Genomic DNA, 14,332 nt, shown 5'->3' with positions numbered 1-14,332 from the left:
AACAGGGGGGCCCTTAGTGTGGGGTAACAGAGTGCAGCAGGGAAGAGTTACAGGGCAGCACCAGAGCTGAGAGAGGTGGACTGGCCGCAGAGTGCAGGAGGAGACTAAAGTCCCCTTCATGCCCCACACCCGCTACATGTACCGTGTTATATCTCTCCCTGTATATGTATGTACTTACCAGTTACCACCAGTCCTCACCCGGAATGCGCTGCACACCCCACTTCCGCTGTGTGCGGTCCACCTGACTTCCGCTATGTGCGTTCCAAACGACTTTCGGCCTGTGCGTTCCACCTGACTTCCGCTCTGTGCGTTCCACCAATTTCCTTCCTTTGTAACAGCTTCCGGTAGACTGTGCTGTGCAGGAAGAGGCTAGAGCAGCAGAGAGGAGACTTTTGTTGTGTCTGATGGTGACTATTACTATTATGCAGGGGTTGCAGCCTGTGGTGTCGTGTTATTATTATACAGGAGAAGCATCCTGTGGTGTCCTGTTATAACTATTTTTATTATAGAGGGGGAGCAGCCTGTGGTGTCCTGTTATTATTATTATACAGGGGGAGCAGCCTATGATTGTCCTATTATTATTATACAGGATTAGCATCCTGTGGTGTTCTGTTATTATTAGAATACAGGCGGAGCATCCTTTGGTGTCCTGTTATAATTATTTTTATTATACAGAGGGAGCAGCCTGTGGTGTCCTTTTATTATTAATATACAGGGGGAGCAGCCTGTGGTGTCGTGTTATTATACAGGAAGAGCAGCCTGTGTATTCCTGTTATTTGTATTATACAGGGGGAGCAGCCTGTGGTGTTCGGTTATTATTATACAGGGGGAAGAGCCTATAGTGTCCTGTTATTATTATACAGGGGGTGCAGCCTGTGGTGTACTGTTATTATTATTATACAGGGGGAGCAACCAGTAGTGTCCTGTTATTATACAGAGGGAGCAGCCTGTGGTGTCCTGTTATTATTATTATACAGGGAAGCTGCCAGTGGTGTCCTGTTATTATTATACAGAGAGAGCAGCCTGTGGGGTGTTGTTGTTAATATTATACAGGTAGAGAGGTCTGTGGTGTGTTGTTGTAATTAGTAATAGTAATATTAATACTATAAACGGACACCAACCTTTCACCCAAATCCCCAGTTGCGCCCATTGTAATAGATTTTAAATGGAGGAAATAAAATGAAATGAAATATGTGACATTTTATAGCTATAAGCAGTACAGCTCTGTGAGATGGGCAGTGACCTGTCTCATGAAGCTGGATCTGAGAAACACTAACCAGGGCTATTTTGCCCGGGGGAAATGGGATAACATAATGGACACTGAGGGTGACTCAATTTGTATAGTGGAGCTGCAGCTCCCGGGTTAAGTGCCCTGGGCTATCCAGATGCTCCCGCAGTAAGCTCATAGCTTGCAGATTTCTGCGCACACCCTTCTGAGGGTGAGAGCAGAAATCCACATTAACTAGTGCTTTGGGAATTGTTGTGGTCTTACTGCATGCGGTAACAGCATCGCCCCTGACACTTAACCTAGGAGATTTAGTGTACCACGGCTACTCCCCTGTATTGCCTAAGCGCTGTATTGCTTATACTTACACCATGGTCCTGTCATGTCACATATTTAGTTTAATTTCCTTCACTTAAAATGAATTACAATGGTCGCATTGGAGATGGGTCTGTCTCCATTGTCATCTTGTTCCACTCAGTGTTTCATACCTATGTTACATGTATACTCTGTGATGCTTATTATAATTATTATATTAGTTCCTAGAAAACCGATCACTGAGGAACGGAAGCATCTGTCCTAGAAATCTTGCGAAGATGGGACTTATCATCGATTCCCAGAGGATGAACACTGACAGGAGTTCTATGAATGAGAAGATACTAAGGAGCCCATTCAGAGGCGGTCGTTAATTGCAAGCGGTCGCCCTGAATCAGGGCGGCCGCTTGCATCCTGAACGACCGCCTCCTTGTCAATCGCTAAGCTGTGGGTTAACACCCACAGCTCTAGCGACCGACATGGGTGATGGTCAAGACCATCGCGACCATCGGGGTTTATGACCAGACCCTAAGGTTGTGTCTGGGCACTCGGAAGCCCCAGGGAGCTTCCTGCGGGAACGCCTCCTTTTGGGCAGGCACGCCCCCTGCCCGCCTTCCAAACGGGGCGAGCTGTCATCATCGACAGCTCGGCCCGTCTGCTGCGAGACCCCTAGCGATGGAGCGTCCGTTGCTAGCCGGGTCTCGCGCATGCGCACGACGGAGCCGGCTCCGTCGTGCGCATGCCCAGTGGGGCAACATCGAGTCGGTTGCGAGCGACTCTGAATGACCCCCTAAATCTCCCTGGAGATCATCTGCCTGCTGACTGGAGAGGTGAGAGAATCTGGGAGTGTCACAGTGACATCACTTATATCTATAGTAATAATACAGGGACATGACTAGAGAGGTGAGGAGATCTGGGAGTGTCACAGTGACATCACATATGTAATAATACAGTGGAATGACTGGGGAGGTGAGGGGATCTGGGACTGTAAGCAGTGATATTTGGTGTATTCCCCAATACACAGGATTACACAGCAGTTAAAAAGACATCCGGTGAATATGCGACACCGAACAACCATCTCTGTGTGTCAGGAGGACTGGGCAGAACCCAGACCCCCATCCCGGTGCCTCCACCTTGCTCACTGATACATGAGAGAGACAATGACCAGAAGATCCTGGAATTCACTAACAAGATCATTCAGCTTCTGACTGGAGAGGTGGCTGCTGGGAATGGTACATTATACAGTAACACCAGGGGATGTGTCTGGTTGATGACTGGAGAGGTGACTGCTGGGAATAGGACATTATACAGTAACATAAGGGGATGTGTCTGGGTGATGACTAGAGAGGTGACTGATGGGAATGGGACATGATACATTAACACCACGGGATGTGTCTGGTTGATGACTGGAGAGGTGACTGCTGGGAATGGGACATGATACAGTAACACCACGCGATGTGTCTGGTTGATGACTGGAGAGGTGACTGCTGGGAATGGGACATGATACAGTAACACCACGGGATGTGTCTGGTTGATGACTGGAGAGGTAACTGCTGGGAATGGGACATTATACAGTAATGTCACTGTGTGCTAGCATCCCAGAGATCTGACCAGTCTCCTCCCCACACTCTCTGGTGTATCTCATACATCAGGAGCCATCAGCCCCTATTATACTCCTGCTCTCCCCCTCACATCATGTCACTGTGTGTTACCAGCCCAGATATCTGACCAGTTTCCTCCCCACACTCTCTGGTGTATCTCATACATCAGGAGCCATCAGTCCCTATTATACTTCTGCTCTCCCCCTCACATCATGTCACTGTGTGTTACCAGCCCTGATATCTGACCAGTCTCCTCCCCACACTCTCTGGTGTATCTCATACATCAGGAGCCATCAGCCCCTATTATACTCCTGCTCTCCCCCTCACATCCTGTCACTGTGTTTTACCAGCCCAGAGATCTGACCAGTCTCCTCCCCACACTCTCTGGTGTATCTCATACATCAGGAGACATAAGCCCCTATTATACTCCTGCTCTCCTCCTCACATCATATCACTGTGTGTTACCAGCCCAGAGATTGACCAGTCTCCTCCCCACACAGGAGCCATCAGCCCCTATTATACTCCTGCTCTCCTCCTCATATCATGTCACTGTGTGTTACCAGCCCAGAGATCTGACCAGTCTCCTCCCCACACTCTCTGGTGTCTCATACATCAGGAGACATCAGTCCCTATTATACTCCTGCTCTCCCCCTCACATCATGTCACTGTGTGTTACCAGCCCAGAGATCTGACCAGTCTCCTCCCCACTCTCTCTGGTATATCTCATACATCAGGAGACATCAGCCCCTATTATACTCCTGCTCTCTCCTGCACATCATGTCACTGTGTGTTACCAGCCCAGAGATCTGACCAGTCTCCTCCCCACACTCTATGGTGTATCTCGTATATCAGGAGCCTGCAGTATCAGCCTGCCAGCAGTAGCTTCACCGTGGTGCACTTAAGGGGTGGCTGATAGGTAAGTATAACCTTTCCTATATTCTGGGAGATAATTTTTTAATACTATCTGTGGTTGGCTTTGGATGTCCATTAGTGGTACAGGAGCTTTCTGCTGAGAGGTACTACTAGGGACTAAGGTGACAGAAGGAGACATCCTCAGGGACGGCAGGCATCTTGTGACTGGATTCTGGAGAGAGGATTTTCATTTCTCTTCATGCACCTATTTATTGGCGGGTTCTCACAATCTATCTAGAAGACCGCCAGGAGCAGCAGCAGTGAGTAGCAAGTACTTTTTCTGATTGTATTCCGCTATTGTCTTATAGCTGTTTGTTGATTTTCTGCTTTGTCGTGTAAGATGCAAGAGCGACAGCAGGGAGGGAGTACTCCTGCCCCACCTGCTATATTAAATAGCTGATGGAGCAAACAGGTGTTGCCAGACCTTGCGCAGCCTGGGAATCAGGGGTCGCCCATTCCATGGGGGACTGAATCAAAGTTTATGGAACATGCCTAGGCCTGATATTTATAGCTGACTTTGTTGCTCAACTACTCCAGAGGGGGATTCCGGGTTGGTCTCTAGTCACCCCAAGTTTTATTTGGTGGTGACCCTTAGATTTCTGTGGCAGCTGCTCAGAAGGAGCCGGCTTTATTTAAAGGTTTTCCTCAGCAGAGTAGAGGCTTATCAATGTCTCCTTGCAAAACTTGGAATGTCCTGGCTACTTCTTGCTAATGGAAGCATCCACTGGGACAATTTTGGCTTGGGATGCGACTTACGGAGGTGCTGGGCTTGGCATCTTGTCATCCGGTGGTAATTGGTCACCGCAACTTTTTCCACTCACAGGACACTGTGGCCCGCGGGTGGGGAAGGCTGAGGGCATGCTGTTTTAGCGGGGTGCCGCTAATAGGGAAGAGGGCATTTTACCCTTTTAAAAGCAGGTAGGCTGCGACGCCCCGCTAAAAAAGCTAGCGGGAACAATATCACTCAAGGAAGGTGAAAAAGGCCTTAATTCAAGGTTACTTTGTAATTTAAGGATGAAGCCTCATGTTGGCAGTGGGCAGATGTCCTAGTTTAAACAATGTGTCCTGCACTGGATATCCTATAAACTAAAATACCACTATATGGTGATGTGACGGGTTTCTTCTCCTTTTTTCTCCAGGTTTGGAGGATCTGGTTAGTCAAGTGTGGGCTAGTTCGTAAACTCCATGCCATGCACAGAGTTTTGTCCAGTCGTCCTCTTCCTAACAATAATTGGGAATGGTGGGAATAGAGTCTGATTGTAAATGCCTTCTTTTTAAGGTTTTCCCGGACTGCCACCATTCACATACCTAGTGCTGGAGAGCTTTATTGTGTCCTTAAACTGGCCATAGACTAGACCAACTTTCGTTTATTTAGTTGGCTGGAATTAAAATCTGGTAATGTATGGAAGCAAATGACAATCAGCCATTTATTCCCAAACATCTGAATATTGACAAAAGCTGTTATTCGGACAAGTTGTTTCAATCAGATTTACCCAATTTGTCTAAATGACAATTTTCGTCTGTTTTCTGGTGTTTGGGAGCAAATGGCTGATTGTCCAAATTACCAAATTTCCATTCCAGCCAACCAACTAATTGGATGACAGTTGTTCTAGCGTATGGCCACCTGTAGGCCTTTTTGGATTTCCATGTGGTTAATTATGGCAATGGACAAATTGGTAATTGAACTCTTGGAGGTCATAAAGTCTAATAAGCCAAGAGCAGAATTGCTTAACTTGGTGGAACATTCTCCTGTCAACTTACTGTACCTGGATAATACAGCTGTAGATGAAGGGGCAAAACCTGTATCGGCAATTTTGCTGCACTGTACTCAGCTTATTAAGTCACATTGAGCAGATTTAGAGTCCGAGGAGACTCTGAAATATTTTCTTTATACAGTTAGAGGATTTATTCGGTCCCGACCTGTATCATTTTACATGACATGGTGTGCAAGGGTTCTTTCCTGCCAGGTATTGCCCGTAGACCTAGATGTCCCAGATTCCGTCCTTTTCGCACCTCTGTAACTGCGAGGAATTGGGCTATTTCAAGGTTCGCTCTCCATTTCTTGAGAGGCACAGCAGACAATCAGACAGGAAAACAAGCTTGGATAAAAAGAAGACAGAGCTACAGAGTAGCATTTGTCTGCAAACAGAAAAGGGCATGGGGCTCTGTCATGTAGTCTCCGTTTCTCATTTTCCATCAGCACTTGATGGTCCTTTGGACAAATCCTTCCTTTTAGACAACAGTGGTCTTTGTATGGTTTGAACCACTGTTTTTTATTTACTTTGGGAATGTCACTGATGGCAGTTTGAGGAGATCCGGAATCCAATGACTGCAACGTTTAGTGCTTTATCTATACCATCTGCCCCAATGTTATGAAAGTGCTGTCATCCATACTTTCTACACTTTGTTAGATTTTCTTAATAAATTATCCTTTTTGATACGAGCTCCGTTCCTCCCTTTCTTTTTGTCTTATGGCAAACTCCGTATACGAGGAAACAAGGAGGGAATAAAAGGAGGAGAGAGGTTGAAATCTCCAGAAAGAAACCTTTATATGCATGTGAAAGCTGATGGAGATGGGTGGCAGTCGGGATCCTGATGGTCCAAATGCTGACCGTCGGCATCCCGACTGTCTAATCCCGGCAGGGGCCTAATGACAGGCATCAAAATCCCAACGCATGTCATTTTCCCTACGCCAAGAGCCTGACGCCCGGCATACCAATCGAAGGTAAGCTGGGCGATGGGCGTGGACAGCCATGCTAGGCTAGGGGCTCCCGGGGGGGGAACTTAGGGCTAGGCACCTTACGGGGGGATTTTAGGGTTAGGCACCCCTGGGAGACTTAGGTTTAGGCTGCAGGGAAGGGGGGGGCTAGGTTTAGGCACTTACAAGGGGGGTTAGGGTTAGGCACTTGGGGGGAAGGTTAGGGTTAGGCACCCCTAAGGGAGGGTTAGTGTTAGGGGGGTTTAGGTTAGTAAATAGTTAAAATACTTACGTGTCGGGATCTTCACTGCCGGGATTAGAATTCCATATTCCATACCGATCCTGATGGAGATGTGAGTCTGGACATGCTTTCCTATCATTTGACTATATATTGTAGATCGGTTGAACATTGGTTTGGAAAAGAAACCTTTACGTACTTTCAGACCACCTGCTCTATAGAGAGTGGGGTATGCTATATTTCCATACTACATGCCTTAATAATATAGACCTCTGGATTTTAAAATTGATGATTGACCAATACCGGGAAAAGGACTTGAACGGTTTGTACATATTTTCTTCTTTTTCATGTGATGAATTATCCTCTTCATGAGCTTAAATCAACACTGACGTTGTATTATCAAAGGCTTCAATCATCTGGACATTACCACTAGCCTGAGTATTTGTAAACCAGCGCCATCTTGTGTGCTGCATAATTTTGTTTTTTTATATGTATTGCTGTTAGAGTGTAGATTACCTTCTATTGTAAGACATATAAGTAGACAGCAGGTATTTTTTGCATACCTTAAGTAGTCAATTTTTTATTTTTTAACAGTGTTGTTTGGTTTCATATTATTCAGGATGCTACGATTCTGGCTTTAGACCATCACTTGTCTCTAGAATAGGGCTCTCTTTGTCCCTTGGATGTGGTCAGGGCTTCGATGGGTTATGTTCTGGGGATAAAGTAATGTCCGCCAGATGAAGGATGGTCCTCTATGATACTTGTAAAAGGGCTTAGCTGTCCTCGACGCAGTCCATTACAAGGTGGATCACTTCTACTATTAATCAGGCTTACAGGGTGGCTAGGCAAGCCTGTTCCCGAAATCTCAAGCATCCTTCTACCAGACTGGGTGAGTGGCTCCTGGTCGGTGCGGGACTTGGGGCCTTAGCTGAACAGCTGCGTAAGTCCACCACCTGATCATCTCATCACACATTTACCAGGTTCTTCATGTGTTTACATCCAGGGTTTCCACTCCCACTTAGCATGCCCTCCAATAGAGACCATGGCCATGCCTAAAATCAGCAATGTCCTCCAATGCGATGAAGAGGATTTACTGTATAAACTTTCATTAAATCCTTCTCTTTGAGTATATTGGGAAGGGGGGACATTGTGAGCCCACCCATGTTCTTCTGTATGTTTAATGGTGCTATTTTCTTCATTCTCGTTCCTTACTCGCCATCCTGCCCCTTAGGGTTTGGTTAAATGTAACCATGTGCCTGCAGGTGCAGTGTATAAAGAGAGAGTGGGATGAGGGAGGCTACAATCAATCTTTCAGATTTAAAGTGCCTGCACCCCTGGCTTCACCACTAGAACCCAATGTCTTTAGTACAGGGCTCGACAAATTTTTCTAAAATCTAGGAGCCAGCTTAAAAGTTTAGGAGCCAGACAATCTCCCCAACTAAAATATATGAAACCTTGTATAGACAACAATACAAGCCCTTTCAATGCCCCTCAGAGCTCCCATCCCTCCAGACCCTTAATGATATGCTCCACAATGACTCACTTACAGCAGTCTGCAAAAAAAGTGACAGGCAGGAGAAGGCTGCATTTATCACCGTCACAACCAGCCCACACAGTCCAGCCTGCTCCGCTGCTCGAGATGGTGCCCACCTCAATGTATCCTCAGCGTCCTCTCTGCACAAAGAGGACAGGTGGGTCCAGCCGCGGAATAGACATTCTCAGCCCGTGCGCCGCGCCACTCAGCCAGACCACTCTCTATGATGCTGCGCTGTGGGCCTGTGCGGCTTCACTGCTGACAGCAGCGCCAGCTGAGTCGGCTGACACTCTCAAAGTGTGCGGGGCTTTCAGGGTTGTGTGCCCCCCACTCCTGGATCCGCCACTGGCCCCAGATTCCGGCTGTGCAGGGTAGAAACAAGATTATAGGCGGGACGGCCACCCCGGGCCCCCACACTTACTATAAAAAACCCGGAGTACAGCGTTTAGCTGTGTCAGCTCCAGTCCTTGGTCTCCTCGGCGGCTCAGCTATTACCTGTTACCGCGGCCACTGAGGAGCTGTCACAGTACCAGTCTCGCAAGATGATGAGTCAAATCTCGCGAGACTGGTACTGTGACAGCACCTCAACGGCCGCGGTAACAGGCAATAACAGCTGAGCCGCCGAGGAGACCAAGGACCGGAGCTGACACAGCTAAACGCTGTACTCCGGGTTTTTATAGTAAGTGTCGGGGACAAGGTGGGGGGCCCGGGGTTGCAGCCCCGCCTACAATCCTGTCTATACCCTGCACAGCTGCAAGCTGGAGAACTGCTTCCCTGGATCCTCCCTCCCTGAAAAATCTGGTCGCCAGGCAAAAAAATATAGTCACCATGGCGACCTGGCCCCCGGGATTTGTTGAGCCCTGTTTTAGTATTCCCCAATGGACTAAAAAAAATGTTTTTTAAACTTTTCGAATTTCTCTCATTTGGTAATCTGGTGATCTTTCTCAATTGCCTTTATTACTTCCATTTCCATATATATATTTATATATATATATATTATTCTCAGCAGATGGAAGCAGCGGCAGTGATAGTTCAGAGGGAAATCTTCTTTTATCTTTTACTTGGGCAGTAGAAGACACTGTACCTTCATCACACGAGATTCTCTGGGAGAAAACCCTACTGTCCCAGTTATACATCCAATACCTCACAATGCAGATATATCATCTGCCCCGTCTCCTCATGGAATGGAATGTTCTCCTGATAACTCTGACATTTAGTCAATTTATTACAGCTCTTCAGAGTAGATAAAATATTCCTGTTCCATAGATGCCAAGTATGTTACAGATGGCACAAATCTTAGTAGCCATCAGCTAGTGTTTGGAAAGAGAGCGTATGCTCGGTATATGCCAGCTCCTGTTGTGCCATCAGCTCTCTGACATATCTTTATTAGTGTTCATTCTAGAATTCTAGTTCCTCTCTCCTGACTGGGGTGGTGCTCTCTGCTCTGGCGCTTCTAGCACACTCTGGTCTGTATCTCAGCAATTTGTTGCATTAGCTGAGTGTACTAGAAGCACCAGAGCAGGAAAGAGGAACTGCACGAGTTGTGAAAGGTGCAGGGTGCTAGAATGAACACTATTTATCCGGATGCCTTTTTCCAATAAGTGCGTTACTTCACCCCAAGCTGCAGTTGTGGCAAAATTAAAAAATAATAACTGGCACGATTGTGGCACCTCCTCTGTGATCTTCTACACTCTACCGTTCCGTTTAACAATTGCACTTGTGTAGGATATTGTCATGTTTGTAGCCAGCATTTCATGGTGTTACCACATCTGGCTTTATTAATACATTCTTCTCATCTCAAACAGGGTATGTCCACAATTTGCAGGTGAATAAATGAGATCGACATAGAAGCCCCTCTAGTATATTCCTATAATTCTATAACGGCACAATTTTTTACATTTATTTTTTATATTTTTAAATTTTTTAAACAAGGCTTCTCTGAGCTGGAGAAACGATCTACTCATGACTATTCGACACATTGGGGTAAATTTACTAAAGGTCGATTTAGATCCCATTCACATTGATCTAAATTGATGTGTTTCTGGGGCTAAAACACACATTTACCAACAGACAATGTTTGAATTTATTTTTTGTAAGTGTTCCTAAATGTGTGATTCAGCCTCAAAAACACAACATCGATTCAAAATGAATTTTTAGTAAATTTATCCAATTAGAAAGGGATCCTACTCTTCTGCATCTGGTATGGTGGCACCTTTTTGTTTTGTCAACTGGCCCCACATGGGGGCTCTCTCTCTTCTTACTCAGGGCTCCGACATTACTAACTCCAATGCTGCTTTAGTTCTTACTTTAGCACACTGAAGCATATTACTTTCAGGGATGCTATTTAGCCCGCAAATGGGTTATTTGCTGTGATAAACATGGTGATCTTTCCCTTGGTGCTCTGTTCCCCAGCGCGCACCATTATCCTGCTGGTGACTATTGGATTGACCCTCCAACAACCTGCACCTCTGCCATGTGGAGATAATCAGGGGTTCCTTAACTCGGCCAGCTTTTGGTTTAGATCTCTCCAGGTGCCCGTCCAGGATTACTCTTCTAGATCAATGCTCGGACTCCACCGCATGGCCTGGCTCTCTGATTACTGAAGATTTCATATGATAGGTGCCGTCAGGAGTTGTATAGCAGCTATATTCGTACAAAGGAAGGAGTCAGCCTCTAAAAGGATGGGGAACAAATAAATAAAAAGAGGGGGGTTGTAAAGTATTAAAGGAGTCTAATCAACGTTAAAATGATTGTCATATGGCCTGATTAAAGTGAATTAAAAATGTAGAATATTTTATATAAAAAATATCAATGATATCAAAATGACAAACATATTATGTAGAGATTATATAAAACACTTCAAAGGATAGTCAGGCAAAATCTGACAAGCCTGTTCTAGTGGGCCACTGCTGTGTCCAAATAAGTGGGTATCAATAACAATAGATGTCGGACCAGCCACAAATGGTAACTTCAAAAGTTAACAGGTGTTAGATATATCTGGGTGATTTTCAGTTAGCAGATAGTTATATAACCAGCTCTTTGTGGAAGAACAGAATGGGAATCCTGGCGCTCACTATACTAAAATTGGGGATGGGGGGTGTGATGGATGGCTGCAAGTCCTAGATTAAATTCCCCAGAATCTAAGTAATCCTAGAGTATACCTACCAAAAGTGCATATATGTGTACACACACATAGGCCGACGGACTGCGCCCTATAGTAATGTGACAATATGCTGATTCGATAATAGGAGATATATGTAAAAAGACCTTTACACAATTACTTACTAATAAACTTGTGGATTTTTTATTGGAAATAATAGGATATAAATCTAAAAATTACTACAATATGAGTGGATAGATGGCAGATTAAAAAGGGGGGGGGATTGGAAAGGTGCTCTGTATTATGTTTATGATAAGATGGAGAGTAAATAAACTGTCTTAATGTAGTTCAAATGCCGGTGGGACCAGCATCAGGTGTTGCTTTGTCAGTGTACCTCCCAAGTCAGCATCCTTGTGGCAGTGGTGCTGTGCGCTGCTGCTCCTCTCTGCCAGGCTCCGACGGGACCAGGATCAATGTAACGGAGCAAGTCTGTACTGCTCTGAAAAGCAGCTATCCCACGAGTACTACCACTGCTAATAAAGTCTACACTACCAGCCTGTTTTATGCAAGCGCCACACTCCGGATCTCCTTCCAATTGCAAGGGGTGGGGCTCACCTGGGTTAACTGCTTGATGAATGGACGGTAGGCACATCGGGGCAGTAATGGTGAATGGATCCGTTACATTACACATGCGGAAAATGCTATCCCCCCATGTATAACGGACCCATTCACCTTAATAGGCCCCAAGGACAAGTCATCCATGATGTGTAATCGCTAAGAAGAGAGATACTTCTGGCTCTCCTCCAGCATCAGTAACCAAGCTGATAACATACCGACATCTTTACTCATATCTGTGCTAATCCAATATGCACTGTTCATTGTGATTACAGATTGGACCTGGTTACTTATCTAGGATTCTTTTATGGGAGTGTCCATTATGGCTGAGACCATCAAATCAAACTTGTGTGCTTTGTTATCTATACTAGAGAGGGCCTGGTTCAGAGGTGGACAAAGAAGTACCTGCAGATGAGTCTATTAAGCGGTTGCTCATCTGCGACTTTATGCCGATATAAAGCCCTTCCCTGGTGTGTAGCCGTGTGTCTAAAAGTGTAGGGACCAAGATGGCCACCGCCAGCATCTACTGTAATACCAAATGGTGCGTCTTTACACACCCCCATCGAAACTTGCACAGGTGGAGTGTCTCCATCAGAGTATGGCCTCCTATGTGAGCAGTCAAGCATCTTTGTATTCCCACTTCCACTTAGATGCCCTTGACAATCCCATAACAGTCCCATAAGATGGACCATCTCAGTGCGAGTGCTAAGACACCTCCCTGTCACCCCCCAGGAACGCTTGCTACATTTTCATTACACTTCTCTCTGCATGTGCCTGGAAAGAGAACTGTGACTCCACTACGTCTGACATCGGCAACGTGCCCACCTTGGAATCTGGCCTCAAAAAGTTGTTTTTAGTTCCAATTTGTCTTATTCCCTAAATTCTACAATTGTCTATTCGCACAGAGCAATATACAAGTAATCATTATACAGACGGTTACACACATCTCTTTATACAATCTCTACAGTATACTATGTTTTTTAATACTTTGCAGTAGTGTGGTATAGCGCTTTGACAATTATCATATAAAATAGTCTTTTAAGCTTCAATGAAGGTTCTTTCAATTTCACAAATATATCTGAAAACAAATCAAACCTATATCTAATGTGTAGAATATAGGAATACTTTATCTCAGAGTATTACTGGAGCGACTCACAAAACGATTTTTAGGAAAGATGCCTGTAGCATTCCTGATATTGCAATGCAGTCCTTCCTGCCTGATACGCTAACATTCCTCAAAATGGAACACAAATAACGCTGCTCCTCATAGCGTAACACAATTTGTAAAAATACAACATCTGCGTAAAATGTATATAAAATCCACTAATGGCTGGTGAAAAGACGTACTAGGTCGTGGAGGAAGAAAAGCCTTAATTGCACAGTTGACATAAGATTCTCCTTCCTGGGAAAACAGGTACCAGTCTCTTCCACAGCTCTTGACCAACGCGTTTCTCAATTTATGTGGAGCTTTTTCTAAATTATCTTGATCTAAATTGGCTTAACTACATGCAGTTATCTGAAGTCACTTGGCCTATGTCTAATACAAAATTAATCTGCTGAATATTTGATATCAGTACAAGTTTTTTGAGCTATTTTATATTTACTGGATACTACTAACATCCAAGGCCATAGGATTTAAGTGGCTAATGCAATTGTTATTTATATTGTGACTATGCCAATTTAGTAGTTATATAATTGAAATTTTGACTTTTAAGTGGTATATATATATATATATATATATATATATACTATATTAAATGTTATTGTCTATTAAAATAGACGATTCCTATATGTTCCTTTTTATTTTCTGTTCTATGAAAGCTGGGCCTGATTCAGACCCGCTCGCAAGCGGGTCGATGTTGGGCAAGTCCGGAGGCTGCTCCGTCGTGCGCATGCGCGAGACCCGTATAGTGACGGGCAAGCTGTCGCTCCGGTTCTCGCACCAAAGGGGGCATGCTGTCAATGGTGAGTGACAGCACTCCCCCTTTGGTGGGCGTGGCAGCCCAGACGCCTACCGTCTGGGTCCGGCCCCACTGACATCACTAGTGATGTCAGTGGGAGAGCTTTTGGTTCCGATAGAGCCAAAAGCACTCCAGG

The 14,332-nt window shown here is 45.2% G+C and overlaps 1 protein-coding gene across 1 annotated transcript in view; it reads right to left on the bottom strand.

The window, feature by feature from the left end:
- The window catches only part of LOC148443071 (uncharacterized), a 71,829-nt gene extending 71,594 nt beyond the window's left edge, over nucleotides 1–235 (bottom strand). Inside the window, exon 1 of the mRNA XM_088463299.1 lies at nucleotides 179–235. The gene's annotated coding sequence lies outside the window, so the exon portion shown is untranslated. The remainder of the gene's footprint in view (nucleotides 1–178) is intronic.
- Between the last annotated feature and the right edge of the window lie 14,097 nt (nucleotides 236–14,332).

The sequence above is a fragment of the Taudactylus pleione genome, unplaced genomic scaffold, assembly GCF_031769625.1.
Source record: "Taudactylus pleione unplaced genomic scaffold, aTauple2 ptg001337l, whole genome shotgun sequence".
In the NCBI taxonomy this organism is placed as follows: domain Eukaryota; kingdom Metazoa; phylum Chordata; class Amphibia; order Anura; family Myobatrachidae; genus Taudactylus; species Taudactylus pleione.
This window is presented reverse-complemented; position numbering and strand designations above follow the sequence as displayed.